We start from the raw sequence: 23059 nt of genomic DNA on the forward strand, positions 1-23059 counted from the left end.
GAGACGGTTCCATGTGTATTCACAGTGTGCTTGCTTGCTTGTCAAACACAACAGCTCTTCAGGGAAGATCGTTCCAGTGGTTGTTTTCTTTCCAGCTCAGAATTTCTTGAGTTACTAATTAGTAGATAATTTCAGTGAATAATGACACAAATAAGAGAAATCTAAAGACAAGAAAAGGAAAAAAGCGATTAATTTGTACCACCTGTCCCTGGAAATGGAGAATGGTAGGGACAGATACAAAACCATCTACAGAAATCCTTATTTACTCCAAGGAAAGTTTTATATCTTTTGTGGTCTTAAGCATGTATGAAAAACAAGACAAAAATGAGTTTTGCTTCAGTGCACAGCATTTTCTGCTCGGTTCAGAGACAGATTCTTCAAAAATAGAGCAGAAAACTAACCAGACAGAATTATTTCTCAATACTTTTTTCTTTTTTTCTTTTAATAATGTACCTTTCAAATGTTCTTCTCAAATCAGCGTTGGGTCCTGCTCAGGTGCAAATCGCGGCTGTCCAGCGGCTGTAGTGACAAAATTTTAACAAACACTGTCACCTTCTGGGCATGCTGCAGCAGTGCAGCTTCCAACCAGCTGTTCCCGCGAGTAAGGATACTTCTCCCTGCCCGAGAGAGCCACTGGTTCTCCTGATTTGGAAACTTTTCTGATACTCTATCAAACCTAGATCCATTGGCTTGATCAGGCCTGAAAAACAGAGCTTTGTGTCTTCGGGTGAGCTTAGTACTGAGGGGCTTTGGTTTGTGTTTGTTTGCATTTTCATGCTTAAACATCCTGCCTGTGTGGGATTTGCACAAAATTTTATTTTTTATCGCTTCTTGGTACATTTTGCTACTTAAAAATAATGAAGAATACTTGGTTCCCAGGGTGTTGAGCTCACAGCTAATCCTACAGCCTGCCTTGATCATGCTCCCTGAGCAGGAAGATGTGTTGTTTCAGCCCTGCTGGACCTACTGGAGCTGCTTGGGGTGCAGCGGGAGTGCAGTGACTTCCACTATGGGATGACACCTCCCATCAGTTCAGCCATGGCAACACATGGTTAAGCTTGGCCAGTGGTCAATGTTAGTTAAGAAAACCACTGAAATTCAGTTGTTTTCATTCTCCTTCCTCTCCTAGGCTAGAATTTGGAGGTTTAGCACCTAGGGCTGCAAGACTGGGATGCAGAGCTTACACATTCATTTATAAGCCTCTCAAAGCCTTTCAGTCCTCTTGTGGACATCTGGTTTCTCAGTGGCTGTTTGGTGAACAAGCAGGATATCAGCACTTGGAGCATTCCTTCCATGGAGCAGAGCTCTTTGGTATCTGTTGCTCTGCAGCCATTACCAGTTTATAAATAATTCTTTATACTGTGGTTGACTTCCCTAGCTTTGTGTTGTCTAAAGCCAAGCCAAAAGGGTGGTGGGAGGACCAGCTGTCCTCCTCCTTGGGCTAGAGGGAGTTGCTGAATGCTCTTTAGTTTAGTAATATTCACAATAATAGAGTTTGGTGCTCAAAAGATGGACTTTTAAGACCTGGCTGACCAAGAAGGCTTTGCTGGGGCTACTCGGGTGAGTGAGTGCCAGAACACTCTCTGTGATATCTGTTTTGAGACAATAGCAGCAGCAGCCAACAGCTAGGAGAGGATAAGGAGGGAAAATGGTGTGGCAATGTGTGTGGGTTTGTCTTTAATTCTTTTGATTCTTCATTTGTCAAACATCAGACCTTCATACTTGGATGCAACAGTGTCTTGCAAAGACACAGCGTTTGCAAATCTAATTTTATACCCCTGATTGGAAGAGCCCCCCCCAGTGTTTTGAGTTTAGGCTGACTGCTGACTCCAGCAGGGATAGGAGAGAGCAGCAGTAAACTGGTCAGGGCTGGTCCAGCAGCCTCTTGCCTCTGTGCTGCTCCAGGTACTCAGTTTGTGCCTTTCCCCAGTGTGCTTTTTCTTGTGCAGGGATTTTTGGCCTGCGTTCCTGTAGTGGCTGGTGTTTACCACCAGCTATGCTGCAGTGGTGCTGAGGGAAAGGCCTGGATCTTCTGCATGAGCACCTATTTTCATGGAACAGTGCCTCTGGAAAGAGTATTGAGCCTATTTCAGCAATATTAACCTTTTCCCTCTCTTCCCAACGTTTTATTTAAATCATGACTACTTTTGAAAGATATGTAGGAGACATTCCTGGTTTTATAAGGATTCTAGCTGAAAGCCAGTTTAGAGTACTTAAGAGCCTCATTTTCCACAACTGTATGAAGCCTCACAGGACTACTCAAACTCATGGGCTCCTCCTATTTAGAAACACTAGAAACAGTTCCTGGCCCAAAGCAGCATTTCACAGAGCACTTGCATGTATTTTTTTTCCTCCTTATCCTCACAAAGACTGTTTTACCTGATCTAAGAGCCCAGATCAAGCAGCCACCCCACCATGTGGGGCTACTTCCATGTGTGACCACCCAGCACCAGGGCAATTGTGTTTGGCAACTTAAATGGCTATAAACCCCCTCCAGGAGTAGAAGAGGAGTGATGGGCAGCAAAGCTGCCAAATTTGGGAGTTGACATCTGGGAGCCTTGAGGAGCTCTTTTATGGATGCAGTTTGGATCTGAGTAAGTGAATTTTGGCCATCCCCATTGTACTGGGGGCATTGTGGTGGAACCAGGTGGTGTGACCCCATGCCTGCCTGTCCCTCCCCTGCCCAGCAGTGGTCCTCCACCCTGTCCTTCGCTAGTCTGGAGCAATCCCTTCTGGTCTTGTGGCACAATCCTGTTCTCCAGTGCTCTCCTGTCCTACTCTGTCACCAAATTATAAGGTATTTTTCTACCTCTAGAGGACACTGTGTCCTTCCATATGCTCACTTCTCTGCTGTGCTCTGGAGGAATCAGCCCTGCTCGGTGGCTGCCTGCCAGGGGTTGCACAAGTTTGTGGTGGGCTGGGACCATTGTACCCGGGTTGGGAAGGGTGGTCGGGAAGGCTTGAGTGGCTCTGTCACCAGCTGTCGTGTGTCAGGGTCACTTATCCCTCTTCACCTGCTCTGTCCACAGTTCTACAAACCCAGGAGGCCCTGCAGGCTTCTGGGCTCGGGCAGGGTGAGGCAGTGACTCAGAAGGGCTTTGTGGGAGAACATTTTCTTGCTCTTAGCACACATCTGTCAAGAGGTCACCTGGATTTTGCCTTTTCAGAACACTGTGGGGACTTCCTTCCCTATGGGTCTGTGATTTTGATCCCACTGCTGTTCCCCACACCCATGATAGCTGCCAAATGGGGAGCTGTCAGACTGAACACAAGCCTGGGAAGGTCATCTCTCACTGGAAGACTGCACAGGTTTTCATCTGCTTTCTTGTCTGTTTGTAAACCTTAATGACTTAGACTTGACTTTTTCTTTTTTTCCACTGTTGGCTCATTCTGGTATTTTGCATTACAGTAGGGAAACTTCACTGTAAAGATGCCTTGTGCAAAGAACTTATGGAGTACATTAGCAGAATGACTTTTAAAATGTAGTGGTGGTTGATCTGGAGGTGGTAGTGTTCGGGGAAATAGACAGTGAAGTGTGTGATAATACAGCTGCAGTGCTGCTGGGGGAGGTGCAATACAGCTCCACATTTTTGATGCTGTAGGTGTCATGGAGTCACATTGCTCCTTCTTGCAAGTCCCTTCCAGATGGTTTGTTATGTCAACTCCTCTGAAGGGCTCATCAGCTGAGCCAGAGTGTGATGTTCTGGGCTGGACCCCATGGGAGGTCCCTCTGCCATGACAATAACCCCCAGCAGCAGTTTTGGATGTAACAGTGGGCCCCTCTCAACAGGTGTATAAGTAACATTAAATGACCAGATGCAGGGTTCCTCTTTTTGAGTCTTATGGTGCCTCTTGCAGCTGAAGACACATCCTGGCTTTGAATCTGAAGACATGACATAGCTGACAGTAGAGCAAGGTTGTTTCATTTTAATTGAATCAGAAATGAGGCCGTTTTGGAGAAGGAGGATTCCTCTTCCAGTCCAAAGTTTGGCCATGGTTTGTGCATCCATGAATAAAAAAGGGTTGGGTTCTTCCCACCAACTGTCCTTCCCATGAAGTGCATTTCCAGCTTTAAGTCAAATCTGAACCCTTTCAGGGCTTTGCCAGAAATCCATTGAAATCTACCTCTGAATACAAAATCAGACAAGATTTGAAGGTTGAATCCTGATAGGCCCCCAGCTTGCTACTGAATTTTGTGTTTTGCACGTTGCTGGTGATAATCTGTGGGTTGCAGAGCAGGAAAGTAGATGTGGGGGTGGGAGGTCGTGCAAGGAGAATGATTTTTTTTTTTTTTTTTAATATGCAAATGAGGGTGAAAATTTTCCTGGAGAGAAAGTTGGAAGAGGGGAATAAGCAATGGATTGCTGTGCAAAACAGCTTTTTATAGTTACCAAAGTTAGGCAAATTTTTGTTTTCCAAGCATTTTATGAGGAGCAGGAGCGTAAAAACTGTGCAAGTGGTAAAGCTGTACAAGACAGCAGTGGTACAAGCAGAAGCTGATAGTATTGCTCCAGCTCTGGGACCACAAAAGCCATCTGCAGAAGTCCGTATGGAGCAGGAAGAGATGGGGGTCACTGTTTCCCGCTAAATTCAGACCCTCAGAGGTATTAGTGTGCTGTTGCAGGCATATCCCGTTTTCCAGTGCTACTTTGCTCTCCTGTGCCCCTGATCCATCTCCCTTCTGCCTCCCAGGGAGGTGGACGTGGCGTGGAGGCAGCAGCCTTGGTGTGTAATGCAGGCACTGACCTTTCCCACAAACGCTTTTCTCCGCAGCCCTCGGGACATCTGCTGGCCCTGGAGAACCTTGAAACAATGCAGGTTTCCTGGCCCTCTGTGTGGTTTTTCCTCTTATAGGAAAATATATGCTAGAATATTTGTTTTCCAGTGGGTTTTTTTTTCTCCCATGTTAACATGTGTGCGTTGTCCGCAAGGGTGCCTGCAAGGCTGGAAAGTCATGGTGAAAACAAGACCATTCAGACAGAGATTTGTAGGGACAAACTGTCTTGTTTCAAGGGCAATGCCCTGCATGGGGGGAGCCCCTGCACAGCAGGAGTTTGCCCAGCTGTGCTTCTCACATGAGTTGGGCATATTTCTCTCACCAGTGGGATTCCTCAGGGTGGTTTTTTTCTTCTCTTGCCATTCTCTGCCCTTGTACCACACCCCATCCAATACCACTCATAGTCTGACTTGCTGCAGACCCATTGCCTTCCATCCACATCTTTCCCTGAGCTCAATAACTTATTTGGTGAAACTGTATCTCCGAGACAGACATCTGTTTTGAAAATGATACTAGCAGAGCTATTGCTTTGCTTCTTAGCCTATGCCCATCATGGTATACCCTGAGTCAGCCTGACTTGAGTGTCATGGGTAATTATTTTACTGCTGTTCATCACATTTTTTAGACCACTTTCTTCCTGTGAAGACTTGAATACTCTGTGATCTTGTTGCTTCTTACTGAACTAAGCAAATAAAACTGTTTAAATGCCACTATAAGGCAGCTGCTGAATCACATTTGTGGGTTGTGGGTTTTTTTACACCCTCTCCATTTTTTTCAATAGCTTTTTTTCTTTTTTACAAGTGTAAACCAGGACTTGACAAAATGTTTCAGTATTTGGACTTGCCAAAACTGTGTACAGAGTTAAACTAATGATAGGATGCTTTTTAACTGTTTTTAACACTCATGGCTTATGAATGGTAACACTTGGCATTCTTTTTCCTTTAGTATGGTTCCTTCTTCTAACTCAAGTATACTGACTAAATCCTTTCCCCTAAAATATTGTTGTCAAAGCTTTTATTAAAGCTGTGAGGAATGTGTGTGAAAGTGTTTCTGGTAAGTCATTGTTCATGGGAGCTGGGAATCATCACTGTTTACATTTTTTTAAGTTTTCCTGAAAGATCTGAGGTGCGGTATTGAGAACTTTAGTTTCTACAGGAGCCAGCTGAGTCAAGCAGCTGTGAGGAGGAGCAGCAGCATGGAGTTTTGAAGCAGTTTTCTCTAAAACTGCAAGAGGGAATATTTTTTAATGCAGACACTTATCCATGCACTGATGCTCCCCAATACAAGTAATGGAGGCTAAAACCCAGCCACGCTGTTTCTTTGTGGCTGCTGTCTCACGGGGCATCCTCTGGCTGGCATTTGATTGACTGGGAGGAAGCAGGATTTCATGTTCACTACTACAAGCCCATTCATTTGGTAACACTATCTGTGATCCTCTTTGAAATCCCCCAAGCAACTGTTAATAGCTGGGTCCCAGGAAAAGCGATCCGGCAGGACTGGCCCATGGGGAGGCCAGTTGCCTAGCACTGGGCTCGGTGTTGTGAAACAGTTGGCCGGGCCATCAGACTGGCTCAGCTAGATGAATTAAGTAATTGCATAGCCCTGCAGAGAATATTAGTGAGGAATTTCCATATTGCAGCTCTTGATATTCCTGCCTCACAGCCCTGTTACCACAAATACAAGGCCTTGGCTGAGCAGGCAGTAATTTGATATTAAGTGAGCTTCTTATTAAGCAGATGCAATGAAATAGGGCAGAGTTTTATGTTGCGTTAGTCATCTAAGTGTTTTTTATTAGCATTCATTAGGATGAGGCATAACTGAGTGCAGGGTATTCTTTAGCCAAAGCCTGACCTTTCGGAAGGAGGGTAATTAAGGAGCTAAGAGCTTGGAAATAGGAGTCAGGCCACACACAGCAAGTGTGCATCAGCTCACTCTCTCCCTCTTCTGGGAACTGCCTCTGCAAAAGAGGTTGTGAGGAAGCTTGGGGGATGGCCCACTCTGCTTGGGGATGAAACTCCTCCTTGTCTCATTCTCCAGGTGTTAATTTGACAAATCACAAAGGCCTCTTGGAAAGCAAACCATATGCACAGGCACATGTTACTCTTTCCTTTGGACTGACTGTATCAGGCCATGGGAATAATGTTGGGGGTTTTGTTGGTTTATTTTTAGGGGATCATGGAGCTTCATAAGAACAGTGGTATAAAAGAAGGTAAAAGCTCTGACTCTTAATTCTGACCAGTGCACAAATGTATGTGATTGTCAAAGTTGGCTCCACCAAGGTGGCAATAGCCATGTTGGTGGCTTCCAAACAGGGATGCCTCTGCTCCATCAGGGAGATGGATGCTAGAACAGCTGGAAAAGCCACCCAGAAGTCAGTGGTGCCTCTCTGCCAGCCCAGGCTCATTTTATAACAGTAAGCTGTGGATGGTGTTATCCAGCTTGCTTTTGTCCTGTTTAGGTTTCTCTGTTTTAAGCTTTGTCTCCATATCTCCTGAGCCTGTGCACTGTGATCACTGAATTGTTCTGCCTCCTCCCCACACACTTTTGTCCTCTCTCAGTATTAAATGCCCCAGGCCCTTTACCCATGAGATGCTCCTTCAAGCTGCATTTTTTCTCTTGGTTTTCTATAATCTGGCAGGATTCAGCAAAAAGTAGAGTGATAATTTTATTAGAATTCCCAATGCTTGGTGTGCATGTGAGTTTGTGGTGGGTGGCTTGTGTCTTGTTTGCAGTGAACTGAGAATTTGTGCCCTCTGTCCTAAACATGCTCTGGTCCTCTTGGGCTTGAAAACATCCCCAAAGCCCAATTGGTTTGGATGGGATTGAATTTGGCCAGTGCTGAGGCTTTGGCAAAGCTCCCCTCCTAAATAAATGTGGTGATAAGTGACCACTGCAAGCTCTTGTGAGTCATGCTGAAGACTCAGGGGTACTCTCTTGTCTAGACCACTCCCTAACTCTGTGAAGCCAGCCCTTTGGGGTCCCTTCTTTCTCCAAAACTGAAGTGTGGTGAAGTAAGACTAGGAATCTGGGTATATTCCCCTTTTAAAAAAGGAGGAAGGAAGGTTTCGAGCTGAGCAAACTGCACTAACAAGCTGTCAGGTCTGTCTGTAACATTGATTCTTGCAACAGCATCCACAAGGCAGCTGTCATTTTGGGGGAGGAAAGGAATGAGAGGGAAGGAATCATTCAGTGGGAGGTCCAATTTTGGTTGGAGTAGAAACAGCCTATTCTTTTCCCAAACTATGGGAAAGGAAATGTCTTGATTTTTGAAGATGAAAAAAGGCTGCACCTGCAGTGGAGATGTGACAAGAGTTGTGTGGGGTCCAAACAAAACAACCCCCTCAGCAACCCTGGCATATTAAAGTGCTCCTGGGCTTTATTTTGCACTTCTGCTGCTCATATACCACTTGCAGTTGCTGGGACCTGGCAGTGGTGGCTGTCTGCATCCCAACAGCCGGTGTGTGAGAATCTGGAGGGAGGCCTGGCTCTCTCACAACCCTGGTGCTGCTCAGCCCTCCAGCAGTGTGTGTAGGACTGGCTGTGTCTGTCTGGCACTGAATGTTCAGACACTGATCTGGGAACACAGATATTTGAAGACTATTTCCTTGATGGAAAAGGTTTCTTTATTTTTTCTGCTTTAATATACTAATGAAAATCAAACATGAGTGTACTTACGGGGGCAGCTTGGAGTGTGCACAAAGATCTGCAGGTAGGTGTGAAAGGGGCAATGAATCAAATCCAAGCATGGAAAACTAAATCTTAAGGGGTAAATTACTAAAACCATACAGTATGGTGGCTGCAAGTGTTTTCTTGGGTTACAGTAGTCTTAGTTCTGGCAAATGCATGGAGCAGTTCAAGCATTTCCTTTTGATTCCTCCTCAGCAATCGTTCTTCAAGCCCTGACTTGATAAAATCTCCTAGCACCACAGTTGTCTTTGGATAAAATAAACAAGTTTTATCCAATGCAAGGTGCTTGCTATTAGTATTGCTTGAGCTGTGTTGTTCGACTCCTTGTTGGTGACAGGTGGTCAGTCGTCTTCATTTTGGACCATATAACCCATAACCCATACAACTCCTGTAATCAAGAGGTACTTAAAGCCACTGAGTCTTTCCAAAGGGAAAGTACCACAAAAGTAGCAGATGAACCAGGAAGATAATCTTGGAAAACAAATAGGGAAAAGTATTTCTTAAGCCATGGAGCTTTTGTAGGTGTACTAGTTTGAAAACAAACCAGTGGGAGGCACCAAGTCAGAGTAACAATTTAATGGGGAAATTAAAGAAAAGGAAAAAACTAAAAGAAAACACTGGTTCAAACTGACAGAGTCAAGATACAACCTGACTCCCTGTTAGTCAGGGTGGTGGTAGCAGTCTGGTAGAATGGTGGCTGCAGTCCTCTGAAGCGGTGATCCTGTAGAAAAAGGGTCTGCTCTTCCTCAGGTCCAGTGGTGGCTGTGTAGCTCCTGTCCTCTGGAAATCCAGTGGAAAGGGTTGTCTCTGGTGTTCAGTCCCAGATTATATCCACGATGGGATGCTTGGTTCCTCCCTCTGGGTGGAGCATCTCACAATGGGGTAATGAGTCATGAGGCAAAGTGTTGATTCGGCTCATTAACAGAAGATAGTCCGGAGGGAGTTATCTCTGAGTCAGGCGGCAGGACAATGATGGGCCATTAACAGCAAGATAGTCTGGGGGGAGGAGGCAAGGAAACACTGCCCCACCTGATTTCAACAGCCCATGAGGATGGTAATAGAATACACTGCAACCCAGGACAGTAGGTGATGAGCATTCCTAGGAAATTTGGGCATACAGTTGCTATCTTATAGTTAAATGAGGAACCTTTCAATTTAATGTTTAGTTGTGTGCAACTCTGAAGCTTTAGACAGATTTCTTGATTGTACTTGTCTGAGGCCTCTGATTCCCTATCATTCTCATGTTCACTGCTTGAAAAATGTATTGATCTCAAAGCAGCCATGGACAGTTTCAAGTATTGTCACAGCAAATAGCACAAAGCAGAAACATATTGGGGAAACCCCATGGGTATGGTTCCCACTACAAACTTGTCTGATATGTTTAATTTGGTCCAGAGCTGAAAGACTCCTTATCAAACTTTAAAATAAATAAATTTTTCAAATACCATCTTTCTGGCATCAATACTCCAGAGTGGGGGGGGGGGGGGGGGTTTAAAGTTTATTTTCCCCAGTTATGTGTGCCAACGAATATTTAACTTCTGAAAGTTCATGAAGAGTAAAAACCAAAGGGTCAGGAGCACATCTGAACTGAATTCGGTCTTAAAGGTGGATGGTTATCCATGGAAAGAAGTTTGTGGTATTTTCCTAGCTCCTAGAATAATAAAAAAAAAAAAAATCAAACATCTTAAATTCATCATCAGTTTGCTTTTTAATATTTCTCTTTCTGCATGTGATTTCTCTACTGCTTTTCTCCTTGGTACCACTCCTAAAGGTTTATCTTCATCTGTGACAGTGGTGCTAAAATACTGAGGTGACAAAACTGGAGAGCCCTTGGTTTTCCACTTCCAAGTGCTCTCTGTGGGTAGTGTGCAGCCTATGGCATTCACTGTTTGGATAGCTGTTAGATCATGTTACCTGTCTATCCCCTGGCATTGTAGCAATAACCTGGCACAGCAGCTATTCCAGTGCTATTTCCCTTTGCTACCTGGCACCAGCCATACAACATTTTTATATACTGAATTATTTATGGACTCATAATTATTTAGCATCAATATGTCAATGTTACAATGCCCCTGTTGGCCATAAAGGAGCCAAATCTTTCTTTAATTAAAATTACATGGTCTGTGTCAACTTTCCTTGGACCTAACCTTTTAAAACTGAGTTGGGAGTTTGAATTCCATCCTACCAAATACCTGTGTTTTAAGCAAAGACTAAATACAGAGCTTTCTTTCAGTGAGACCGGTCTTGGGAGCCAATAATTTTATGTGTTTTAGGGAGGTTTATGTTATACTGGGGAGTTTACAATGGACTTCATTGAACTGTAGACCACAGTGGCAGGTTTTTTTTTTTGTAAGTAACTTCTAATAAGGAGGAAGCAGAGTATAATTCAGACTGTCAGTGGTCCTGTCTAAAGACAAAAGCTTAAGATGCCTCAGTGATGGTTTGAAAATCTGCTGAATATTGAGGGCAAACTGGTAATGAAGGTAGTCAGTTTGTTTGAAATAATGCACAGCTGTCCTTCTTGAACAAATATTGCATCATTTGGCATTGTAGAAATACACAGAACCACCACGTAATTTAATTACACGACCACCCTGCAAGTTCCACGAGCCATACTCAGTCCTGGCATAAGCGGGTGCAATTCCCAGAGGGATTTGCACCCGCTTATGCCAAAGCTAAATTTGATCCAGTGTTGTTTTCCCTTCTCCCTGAGACCTGGAAGGTATGGAGATCCGCTTCATACTGTACTGTTCTTGGAGGTATTAGCTTTTCTCCACGTGCAGAGCAACTCTACACTTGATGTTGAACTGACTTCTGCTTTAATTTTCAGGAGAAAAACAGAAAAAGGCTCTTGAATGCAGTATACAAAGGCAGTTGTTAAGTATTTAAAGTTATCATAACCTGAAAGCAAACTCCATCCTTTTCTAAGTCATATCTGCCATGGAAAAAGGATTGGCCCTTTGTAGAGAGGGACCAAACAGAACAACCACGTTTATCAAGATTGCTCCCTTGATGACACGCCTGTGATACACAGCTTTCTTCTGATGCCTAAAGAAGTAATTAATTCTGTGTTTGTTTCGGTTCTTTGCTTTATTCAAGGTGTGAGGCTGCCACTCCCACTTCAAACTGGCTTTCGCTCTTTGAGTGGCCTTCTCTGACAGGGGGAAAGAAATTTTTAAGAGACTTTCCACATGCTCCATGCTTGGGCCATACAGCTCCCCCAGTGACTTTTTTCTTCCTACCTTGTAATACCTGCAGGTTAATTAACACTTTTAGATTTATCTTGAAATCCAGAGGCCTTCTTTCCAGATGGGGAAAAAAACATCTCAGAATGGATAATAATCTTTGGGAGACGGTTCTTCTGAAGGAGAATGCTTTTATAGGCTTTATTTTAAAATAAAACCCTCTACCTGCTCCAGGTGAACTGCTTGCTGTACACATGTGATGTGTGCAGCCCCATGGAGCCCAGAGATGGCACAGAACAGCGTAGAAGGTGCAGGGAAGATGATTCAAAGTTTTCAGTCTTGCAGGACATCTTGAATAGTTTTGGCTCACTTCAGTGAGCCACAGTGAGACAACATGTGCGTCATGTGTGTGCCAGCTCATTTCTAGAACTTGCTTTTAAACATTTGACTGAGATGGAAATCAAGCAAGACTTACATATGATGTATTCTGTGAGGAACAGCTAGTGTCAGGAGAAGCCTTGTTCTTTCCAAACATTGAGAAACAAGAATCTCTATTGAGTACAGAGACAATGAAAGGCAAAAAACACATCAAACAAGTACCCAAAGTTTATAAAATAGGCACGTAGTCATGACCTTCCTCCAGTTACACAGACATGTGCATGCACACATCAGCCTTTAACTTCAATAGGAGTTGCTCACATGTGTCTTTGGACAGATCTTGTCCCTAAACTGATTTATGTCCAAAGGAAACTTGGGCTCTGATTCAGGTTCAAATCAGGTTCAGCATGGAAAATCTTGAACTTGGAGTCAGACCCTAAAGCAGCCCTTTAAAGAGGCAAACAAATAGACCAGACCAGAATTTCTCCCTAGCTGGAGTTCTCTAGCCTCATGCTCGGGTCTAGCACGCCTTTCTGCTTCTCTCCTCACTGAAACACAATTATTTTTAAAGGGATCTTTATTCCACCCAGGAGAATACAGCACAGGCAATTGGCTAGCAATGGTGCCTTGGAGCTCAGCCACCTGGGGCAAGTGTGAGACTGCACATGGAGGGAAAAGGAGAGAGCAGCAAGTGTCAGAGAGACCCTTTTGCTGCAAGAGCCTGGGAGATTCATCCCAGAAACTCCCAGAGGCTCAAATCTCATCTGCTTAAAGGGGTCAATACCATGATGTTTAAACTAAACAGGCTGCTGTTGCTGTTTAATTTGGGGGTTTTTTTGTTTATTTTGTTTTGCTATTTTTAACACAAGTAGATGTCATCATGCACTTATTTCTGTATTGTCTCCTGCTGACAGTGAGGAATGGATTTCTGTGATGATTGTGCATGACTGGGCAAAGATTGGACTTTGACCTTTTATTCCCAAACAATTGTGACCTGTCCTTTTCCTGAAAAAACAGGGAAGGTGCTTAAATTAGATTAATCTGCTTCTCTTCCTACAGCATGTTGCTTGCTCTTAGTGAAAGCTGCTAAGTAACAAAATTAAAATGCAGTATGCTGTTACAACTAAGGACATCCAGTTAAAATTCACTCTACAGTAAATCCCAGACCAATCAGTTTAGGGGTGAACCAACCAAATAACTGTAAGTACTTCATCCCACTGCCTGTCACCGAGAAGTAGTGGGCATCTCAAACATGGGTTCACCGAGTTTCACTTGTGTTTCAGAGCACACCCTGCTCCAGCACAGCCACCAGGCTGATGTCCATACCAGGGTATCGGCAAACACAATCTCATTTTGGATAATATATTTTCATATTTCTTGAGCAAAATCTTGTAAGGCTTCCATTTTGTTGTTTGTTTGGGCTTGGGTTTGGTTTGGAGTTTGTTTTTACTTCTCCTTATAAGCACTGTTCAGGCTGAAAAGCACTTTTGGGAACTCAACCAAAAGAGATTCTCAACAGATTTGGATTCCCACCAAATACAGGTGTTATCTCATTTGGGAGCATATCCCTCCTGTGCTTCTCAGTGCAGGTAGAATCAGTCTATCTCTTGATTTCCAAATGCTTGCACCCCTCAAAACTGATCTGTTTTTAAAGAGAACAATCACCTGTAATACCTATTTGACAATTTCTTGAAGGATTTCTTATGGCCAAGCTGCTTTTCCCAGCAGCTACCAATGCCATGGAGCCAAACATTTGTTAAAGATCACTCTTGTCTAACATAGTCATGTTTTATAAAAGGTTCTCAGTCCATCTGTGAAAAGTTTATGAGCAGCTCAACTAAATATTACTTCCAAATTTTCCATGTTCCTGTCATGTCACAGAGACATTTGACATCAACTGCTTTGTTGGGTTTCCATGTCTCTACACTCTTACTTTAGCTACAATCTGATCCTATTATGCAGGAATGTATTCAGGTGTCTCCTAAATAGGAAGAATTTTATTCTTGCACATCTTACTCCATACTTTCTCAATTTCAAGGGGTATGTGACCATTAAAAATTATTTTGAAGAGAGTTTACTCTTGCTTCCTGTCCTTTCAGGAAGTTGCTCTTTCTTTGTTTTTGCTTTTCTTCGATTTCCTCTCTGCTCACCCTGCAAATAAAGCCCAGAAGTTTAATGAGGAAAATCAAGCCTATAAGTATATATTCTGTGCAATAGATATCACCATTGCAATCTGTCCCAAGAAAGGATTATATGTTGCTGTGTTTCTGCAGGCCCTGCTCTGCTCATTTTCCTCTGCCAGGGACTAACATAGCTGTTCTTCTTGCTCTCTCCTGGCTTGGACTAGAGTTGTAGCCTTTCCATTCACCTTTTTGCAACTTCTACTCTTGAGTAAATTACTTTCATAGTTTTACAAATGACTCTGTATATCCCTGAATACTTAGTGTCATGAAGAAAGTTGAAGATATGAGATTAGGGAAGAAAGATGAATCCAAGTTAATATGAAAAACTTCCCATGAACAGGTGATGGTTTGAAAATGTTATTGTTTCTTCTTGGTTTGCTGCCTGGCCTCATTTTCCCTACCATATTCCCTTTCTCTGTTTCCTGTTTTGAGCCTTGTTTGTTGCATCCTTTTGAATCAACACCACAGGTTTTTGAAGAATAAGGTGGTGAGTTACTGCAGCACTTTTTGTAGCATTCAGAGAAATGTCAGGCATCATAATTTCCAAATAATTTTTTAGACTCGCAGGCCAGCTGACTTTACTGCAGTGTCTGTGAGCTTCAGTGCCTAGAGGTGATAGGGGAAAGCTTGTTCTCCCCCTCACTTAGGCACTGACCTTTCTTCACGGAGATAATGCCAGAAAGGTGCTAATGAGAGCTAATTGAATGGGATTGTGTTGTGATGCTGGCACCCACCCATCAAGAATGAGCTCCCTCAGCTTGTTTTATTTTAGCCATTAACAGGAAGAGCACCTTCTTTAAATAGCTCTGTAGTAGCAATTAAAACTATTGCCTAAATCCAAAGCAATTGCCCAAGTGTTTATTTATACAGCTGTAATACTTAGTGTCAGTGCTGCGTAGCTGTGCAACTAGCAAACCTTATCTTTAATTGATGGGTTAGCAGGAAGGACTTGGTGAAAATAGTAAGGAAAACTCAAGCTGTATAGTTGCACAAGATCTTCATTAATTTCATTGGGTCTAGAAGTCAGTGTCTTCAACTGAAACTGCTTTTTTTAACTTCACTGGGTTTAGTTCTTGGTGTCTTCAGCTGAAAACCATTTGTCTACTGTAAGGATCATGTTCATTATCCTGGGGCCTTGTCTATGGGCTGCCTTTTACTGCTATGGTTGGATTCACCTAAAAGCAGAGTTCTGCCAAGATTGATGCTGTCCAAAAATGTAAGGAGGTGTTATCCTTAAGCCAAAGTGCTTGCAGTCCAGAAATTTGGCATGGAAATGAGAGGCAAAGTGTCCTTCTGCAGGTAATACCCAGCTAAAAGCAGGGCTGGGGTGAAAGCTGTAATCTCTGACTCCCAGTCCTGTGTCATATCTGCTTGTACAATCAGCTTTTAAGGCAGTGTGCTGAATTTTTCTTGAGAACTACTGCAAGGAAGGCCAAGTGTTCAAATAAAAATGGCTCATTCCCATTTAAGATCTGGGGGAAGAGAAGAAAAGGAGCACTAGGCATCTGCAGCTGACCCCTGGGAACTTCTGGGCAACATGGAGATAAGGGATCTTGGAGCTGGTTCTAAACCTTATTGCAAGATATCCTCTAAGAGAGGATGTGCTGCAGTGTCCTGGTAGCTGCCCACACATGGTGCAAAGCTGTCTCTGTCTGACAGCATGCCCAGAAAAGTGTGTGGATGCAGACACAGGAGATCCTGGCACTGCTTTGAGTCTTAAATATTTAACCAGGGCGCCACTCTGCCTGAGCAGTGCAAAAGGGGCTGGACCTGTGAGCTGGTTCATAAAGGAGAAGAGGTTTTCAAACACACTAAGGGGCATTTAAACTGTTACCTCTCAGCAACACCTTTGAAAGATCTCTCTTAACTAAACCCTAACTTCACAAAAGCACAAGGCGATTTTCAGTTTGGAATCTGCCCCCCATTCAGCAGCAAAGGGTGTTTGCTAAAAAGCCACCCACCGTTCTAGGCGTGATGCTGCAACCTCTCAGCTCGATGAATAATGTTTAATAGTGTGAATTTTATTTATTTTGGCTTTGAGGGCCCCACAAGGCTCCAAGTTCATAGACAAAACCTCCCAAAATACCCAGGGAAAGTGCAAAACCAGAATTATCTTTGCGTTCAGTGCACCCATGAAATATACTGGCTGTTTACATTGCTAGCTGCTACTGCTGGGAGAAGTCCTATAAATAATCTTGACAATGTGTGGGTTTTAGGAAGAAAAGCATTGTGTAGATAATGATCCATTTGTAGCCTAGAGGCTATGTGAGATCTCTGCTTGCTATTTCTTCCTGTGTTTATCCAGGAGAAACTACTTCTGAGAGCTGGGTAAAAGAAGGTGGGGTATGTTCTTGTTAATGTTGAGGTGAGGGATGGTCAAAATTTTCTTATATAGGCAAGGGCTGAACGTAAATAAATCTTCCAAGCCAGCAAAATTCAATCCCAAACCCTGGAAGATTATTGGTGCCATTTTGGAGGAATACAGAAGAGAGACACTGATTTCTCCATATACAGTAGATCCTTCACCCCAGCAGCTCACATACTTTCCTGAAATAGTCCCTTATGGTTTTGATTATACTTGTGAGACTTCTGGTTAAAGACTTGCTTGTCAACATGACCAGGCCACCTCAAACAGATCTTAGTGTATTTTTTTTCTGGTAAGAGAGACAGCCAAGGGAGAAAAAAGATGGTACAGAGGAATATGATGGGGTTTTTGAGGTTTGTTTGCCTCACCTTTGAGAAGAGACACCAGAGACAGAAGTTGAAGGAAGACAACTTGAAGTTAAAATAAGACACTGATGGATTAAAGGATTCCCTACTGAATTCACCTATTTTTAACTGCTTTAAAAAAAAAAAAAAAAAAAGTCCATGTTCTTGTTTGCTCCCTTGGTTCAATATTCAGTCTTTTTTTAGTAGAACTTGATTCATCTCCATTTCTCAGATCACTTTTTTTTTATCAGGCACAAAATATCTTTTTTTTTACCTTCTTAGCAGAACTATTAGTGATGTGGTATAGCAAGCTTCTGTACTTCTGATGTCTCAGGGTCTACAAGCATGATCTCAGTGAACACTGAACTGAGATGAGTGACCTGAAGGTGGAGTCATGCAATGAGCAAGTGCCCATATTGCCACAGTATCTCTTCTGAGGTTTTATTTGTTCACTTTGCATCGAGATTTAGTTGCAGACATTTCCAGCTGTTTCCCAGGGTTATTCTCCATTAATGAGTTATTTTTATGTAGAAAAGTTGCTTGGAAACATTTTTTCCAATAAAACTGCTCCCTCTAACCACAAGCATGTAATATGATGGCTTACAGGAGCTGAGCCAAACAGTGTGTTTATCCCTTTCTTTCACGTGCTTCCAGTGCTCTCCTGCCTCATTACAGATTCTTGTTTGTTTATGGAAATGGGCTCAAGGAATCCAACTTGCCTCAAAGACTATCGTGGCTACAGTCATAGGCCAACTTTTGATTTTTCCGTTCTAGTATCAGCCAGCTTTTCACCCCTTGAAATACTGCAGACAGAGATAACTTGTTCATCAAATCCTGCCAAGTGCTAATAGGAGAAGTGACTGCCCAAAAGGGCAGAGGGACCTTTTACATCCCTACAGCCATGCAGTCCATTTTGACTGATGGAGAAAGGTGGGGCATACAAATGGGAACAAAACACTATTGACCCTAATTCACCTTCTGGCTCCATCATAGTATATGGAGCACCTGCAAAGCTGCCTGCTCAGTTCCAGCTGTGTATTCTCCCTTTTTATGCAGTTGACAAAGAGTTAGGCAGTGCTCAGCAGGAGATCATTGTTGGAAATTGCCCTGCTGCTGTGGGTAGTCACTGAACAGCACAAAATGAACAGTTGACTGGCCATGGGTGTTCTGGCCTCTGTATCACATGCACATGATGGAACTTGAGGGCCCTAAAATGTAGGGGCTGGCTCTGCCTTTAAATGTTGAGCAATCACTAACAAGCTGTCACACACTGGCCTGTCTTGTTTCTTCCTGCTGCTGAAATAGGAGGGATTATTACAGTCCACTGTATTACTCTGGATCCACACAAAGCCTGGGAAGCTGGATGTTGAATGTCTTTGCAGCCCAACTCCTATTTTAAGTTACTTCCTTTTTATGGCATTATTTCCAGGTGGGGGGATGTATTTCTGTGCATTGAGTCTCCTGTTTTTCTTCCTTGATAGGAGTTTTAAATAGCATGCAAGAATTGTCAGGGGGTAGGTCTTTTAACTATTTACAAGGGTTTTTTTACATAACTTGCAGAATTTGTGACCTTGGTGCACATGGTGGGGCCATAGGCTGAGCTGGGTAATGACACTTGGTCACAGCCCCATGGTGGCCCACCAGTCCCTTGCTGTCACCTTGTTCTTATGCCACGTCCCCATGCTTTCCCAAGCTGGAGGGAGTTGCCTTCAAGGGTGGTCTCATGGGTGCAATCAAGCAAACCTGAGCTGGAGGCTGGGCCCCTGCTCCTCCCCATGAGGATAAGAGTGATCTCTGCCCTATCCCTTGTTTTCAAAACATTGAAAAGGACTGGGAGTTTACGAGAGCTGTGCTAAGGCAAAAGAGAATCTGTATGGTTGGATTAAATCCTCTCTTTCCTCCCCTTTGAAAAGGAAAACTTGCAGTGTGTTATTTCAGCCTAGATTTCAATACTTACAGGTCTTTACAAAGAAGTAAAACTGCAATGGAAAATATGCTGGGCTCTGATTTTGGCCTGATGCAGACCATATCATCTCCCTCAGGCTTTGAGTTGATGGTGTGATTTGACTTGGATTTATGCTGTGTCTCATTGTTACCTCCATCAGTCCATCCCTCTCTTAATCATCCCCACCTTTTTTGTCTTGGAATGATTTTTATCTAATTACACTGTCAGCCAAAGCTCATGCCTTCTTCTGCCATGTCCACACAGAGGCCTTGCACAAACAGTCAAGTAATGTCTTTTTTCTTTCTATTTTTACTCTTACCCAAATCTGCCTTTTCTTTTATCCCTTTCTCTGCAGATGTGTGGATGAGCAGCAGAGTTCTTTCAGAATGTCTTTGTTCTGCTCTAGTTATTGGCTACTTTGGACAGTGTCCTTATTATTTAGTCTCTTTTTCAAGGTATTTTCCACACTGCATCCCAGTCTAAGGGTTGAATTAATTGTTGAGCTCTTTAAAAAATTTTTTGACTGGCTTTTTTTTTTTTGGACAAACATTTCCTTTTTCAGCTTTCAATAAAGATGTCATAGGTATTTCATAATATCATGGAACCATCTAATGGTTTGGGTTGGAAGTGACCTTAAAGATCATCTAGTTTCAACCTCTCTGCCACAGGCAGAGATTTCTGTGTATCTCTATGTTTTCAGCTGTGCATTGGTTACCCACTTGACTGGCTATACTTTAACCCAAAGGTTGTAACTTTTACAAAAACCTAATTTCTGAAGTCAGCATGGAAAGCATCCCCAAACTTGGTCTTTGTTGAGGAGCAGATTCTCATGGTTGCCTTCTCTACTTTGCCAAAGACAACCACAAGATCTGTGCCTGCAGTTGGTTTCTCCCCTGCCCCCTCTCCTTGCAGCTCCACAGTGAGACTTTTGTGAGCCAAAAACTTTTGGTAAGGGTATCTCTGCTGAATATTTTAATGAGAAATGTCATTTCCTCTGACAAGTACTAATGAAGCAGATTAAGCATGCTCAGTTTGCAGAAAAGCACTGGAGATAGCAGTGGTTCTTTGCACAGGTGGCACAACAGAAGACCTCCTCTGCCAAGCAAAGTAGGTTACAGCTGCAGACCTACAGAGCTGGAGGTTGGCTTTTTGTGGGGCATTACAGAGCTCAAGTTGTATGTCATTTATTTGGGTTGTGGTGTTGAGTAATTCTGTACTGGTAGAGCAGAGAAGCTGATGATATGCTTTGCATTTGGTATGGGGGCTGTGAATTTATTGTGCACACATGAACTGTGGCAAATAGGGACACTGGGTATCTCGGCGTTAGTTGTAGCTACTTGTCTTTGAACTACAGCTTCAGAAACTGGTGCAGAAAAACTCCTAATACGTGTGGGTGCCTGGGAGTCATAAAGCAGCTCTTCTATTCTTGAATGCACTCTTTCTTAGCATCTTTTTGCAATGTGCTGAGGAAATACTCCACACTATCCTCTAAAGTGCTTGTCAGTACTACCAGTTGGGATGGGGGAAGAGAAAGTAGCTGCAAGCCCAAGAGCCAAGTGTTTGAAGCTCTTTCGTTTTGCATCTTCTGAACCACCAGCTGACCCTACATGCCCTGGCAAGTTGGTCTTCCATGAGACCCAAGTGACAACCATGATCAGCTGAAAAGGACAGAGAAAGGTCCTACTACAAAGCATAGAATTGCCCTAACTGGGACAAGGACACAGAAGTATCCCTCCTGGAGAGCTGAGCCAGGCTCATCATGCACCTGTGAGGTGGGCAGCCACCCTCTTCCATCCCTAGACTGTGAAGAAGAGGGTGATGGCAGCTTTGGGATTTTTCATTCCCCAACATTTGGCCACCCATAGCAAGTCAGACTTGCTTGTGAGCAAGGCCATGAGGAAGACCCCTCTCCTGCCTTTTGTGAGATGTGGAAGTGGGAGCTCTCAGTGCCTGCTTTGCATCTACAGGAATTCTCCATCCTGTTGGACACATAATGGCCCCAGTCCCTGGGGTTTTGCATGGGAAGGAAAACTGTTCCTTGCAGTTGCTGCCGTCCAGGTGAAGGGTGTGGACAGCCCATCGCTGGGCAGAGGCTACAGAGAAGGTGCTTTTTCCCTCTGGCCAGCTTTACCTGGCTCCATAGGGTGAGGGTGCTGGGATACCATACCCAGCACTCTGTGAGTGCTTTGGTCAGACCCCAGGCAGTGAGTTGATGGTGGGAAGGTCTCCTGGCAGGATCCATGGAGGCACTGCTGGCTTTGATTTAATGTCAGTGAGGATGGGTCACCACTGTGATCTGTGGTGTTGGTATGGGTTGCCTCTTACAGCAGAGAAATTTAGTGTGTTTTTATTCAGACTCTACACTCAGGGTCTCAGTCTTCTCAGTGCTGCATGTAGAAACTCTCTCGTTTCCTTTGCAGCTAAGAAAACAGCTGCAGGAATCAAACACTACGAACCAAATTTCTCAGTCCAAAGTATCTTTAATACAGGACACTATATAAAAAAAAAAATCTTATTTTAGGCTATTTCTCTTGGGAAGGGAAAGATGAAGGTTTTTATTGTGGTTTTTCCATTTTTATGTATGAGGAATTAAAATAATATTATAGAAACTTTCTATAAAGAATAGGAAAAAAGATTGAGGCTGGAAAATACCAACTGCTGAACCAGGACAGGGGATATGGGAGGGAAAATTGCAAATATAGTAGTCTGACTATTTCTTTGAAGTCTGACACATATCTATGACATAGAATGATCGCAGGAAAATATTTCTGTCGTATTAAAGTAGGCATGCAATAAAAGAAATGCATCAGACATCTCTTATTGCTTGGAATATGGAAGAAACTGCCAAAGTTATAAAGCCAAGAAAGGTACATGAATTCTACAGGGGCTGAACAATTCTTTTATAGAAGCACCAGTAATCTCTGGGTAGGGTCATATTTCCTGAGTGGGCCTGTGCAGGTCCTGTAGGTGATGTGGTTTTTCCTTTGAGCTGGGCAAAGAGGAGTTTTCTTGTCCTGTAAAACTTTGAGATTTCAGAACATGTTCCTTTACCACCCAGGGAAGAAAGCTGTAACCTTTCAATATTCTTTGTTGAGAATAAAAATAAAAGAGAGATGGAGATAGAGAGAAAAGAGATAGATGCTCTCAGATCTTGTCTTCTCCACCAACCCTTTCTATGGACTGCCAAGAGTACTCATCGGGAAGGACTATGGGAAGTACCTCTTTGGATCAAGAGCCAGCAGTCTGGTGTTGCATTAGAACTGGTGACACCTTATTGTCCTCTGGTTTCTTCCAAGATTTTACTATGACCCTGATGCTGTGTCCTTATTTCTCAGAACTGTGAGCTTTTTACAGTTGTAGAGGTATCTTCTGTGCAGGTGGATGAGTGTGTTATCACAGGCTGGCCAGCAGAGCCTCACCCAGGGAACACCTTTGGGACTTTTTGCTCATGATCCCAAAGGTTTTACTTCTCGTGTCACTGTCTTCTCGTCTCCTTGAGTTCTCTTTCTCTAGATACTGTTTTGGGGGGGGTTCTTCTGCTATGGGAAATACTGGAGGTGGTAAAGATCTACAACTTTGTTACCAGCTACTTGGAATTTTGCTACAGGCTAGTGTGCAGCTATGTTCTAAAGAGGCACTGCTTTCCGTAGCCTTGCAACCTGCTTATCCCACTTTATATCCTACTACATGATCCTGCTTCAATATTCTTCCCCCATCTTCTTTCTTCTCCAAGGACTTTCTGAAATGACTGTAATCAGAGACGAGTGTGGAAGAAGGGAAAGGTCATCTGCCTGAAGTGCAGCCCAGGTGGTGGTGCTGGGGTGTGCACAAGAGTAATGAGATCAGTAGGAAACTGCTGTAAACGTATGCCAGGGTTTGAAGCGTGTCTTAGAAGTGATTCCTCCTGGTCAGGAGGAGGGAGGACCACGGGAGGAATGATTAGTTAGGGGGGACAGGGTGTTTGAGGGCAGGCTTTGAAGACTGGTCTTAATGGATGGTCTAAGTGGTTTTAATGGACGTTGAGGATTTGCTTCAGAGGAGAAGGATTACAAGTGACATTAACAGTGAGTCCAGCCGTGTGTTTGGTATGGCTCACTTCGGGGAGTCATTGAGGAGTTTTATTTAAGTATGTAAATACAGGGAAGTGTCAAGAATGGAGACATTTACCATAGGTTCCTCATATAAATATTTGCAC

The sequence above is a fragment of the Corvus cornix genome, chromosome 3, assembly GCF_000738735.6.
Source record: "Corvus cornix cornix isolate S_Up_H32 chromosome 3, ASM73873v5, whole genome shotgun sequence".
Taxonomy (NCBI): Eukaryota; Metazoa; Chordata; class Aves; order Passeriformes; family Corvidae; genus Corvus; species Corvus cornix.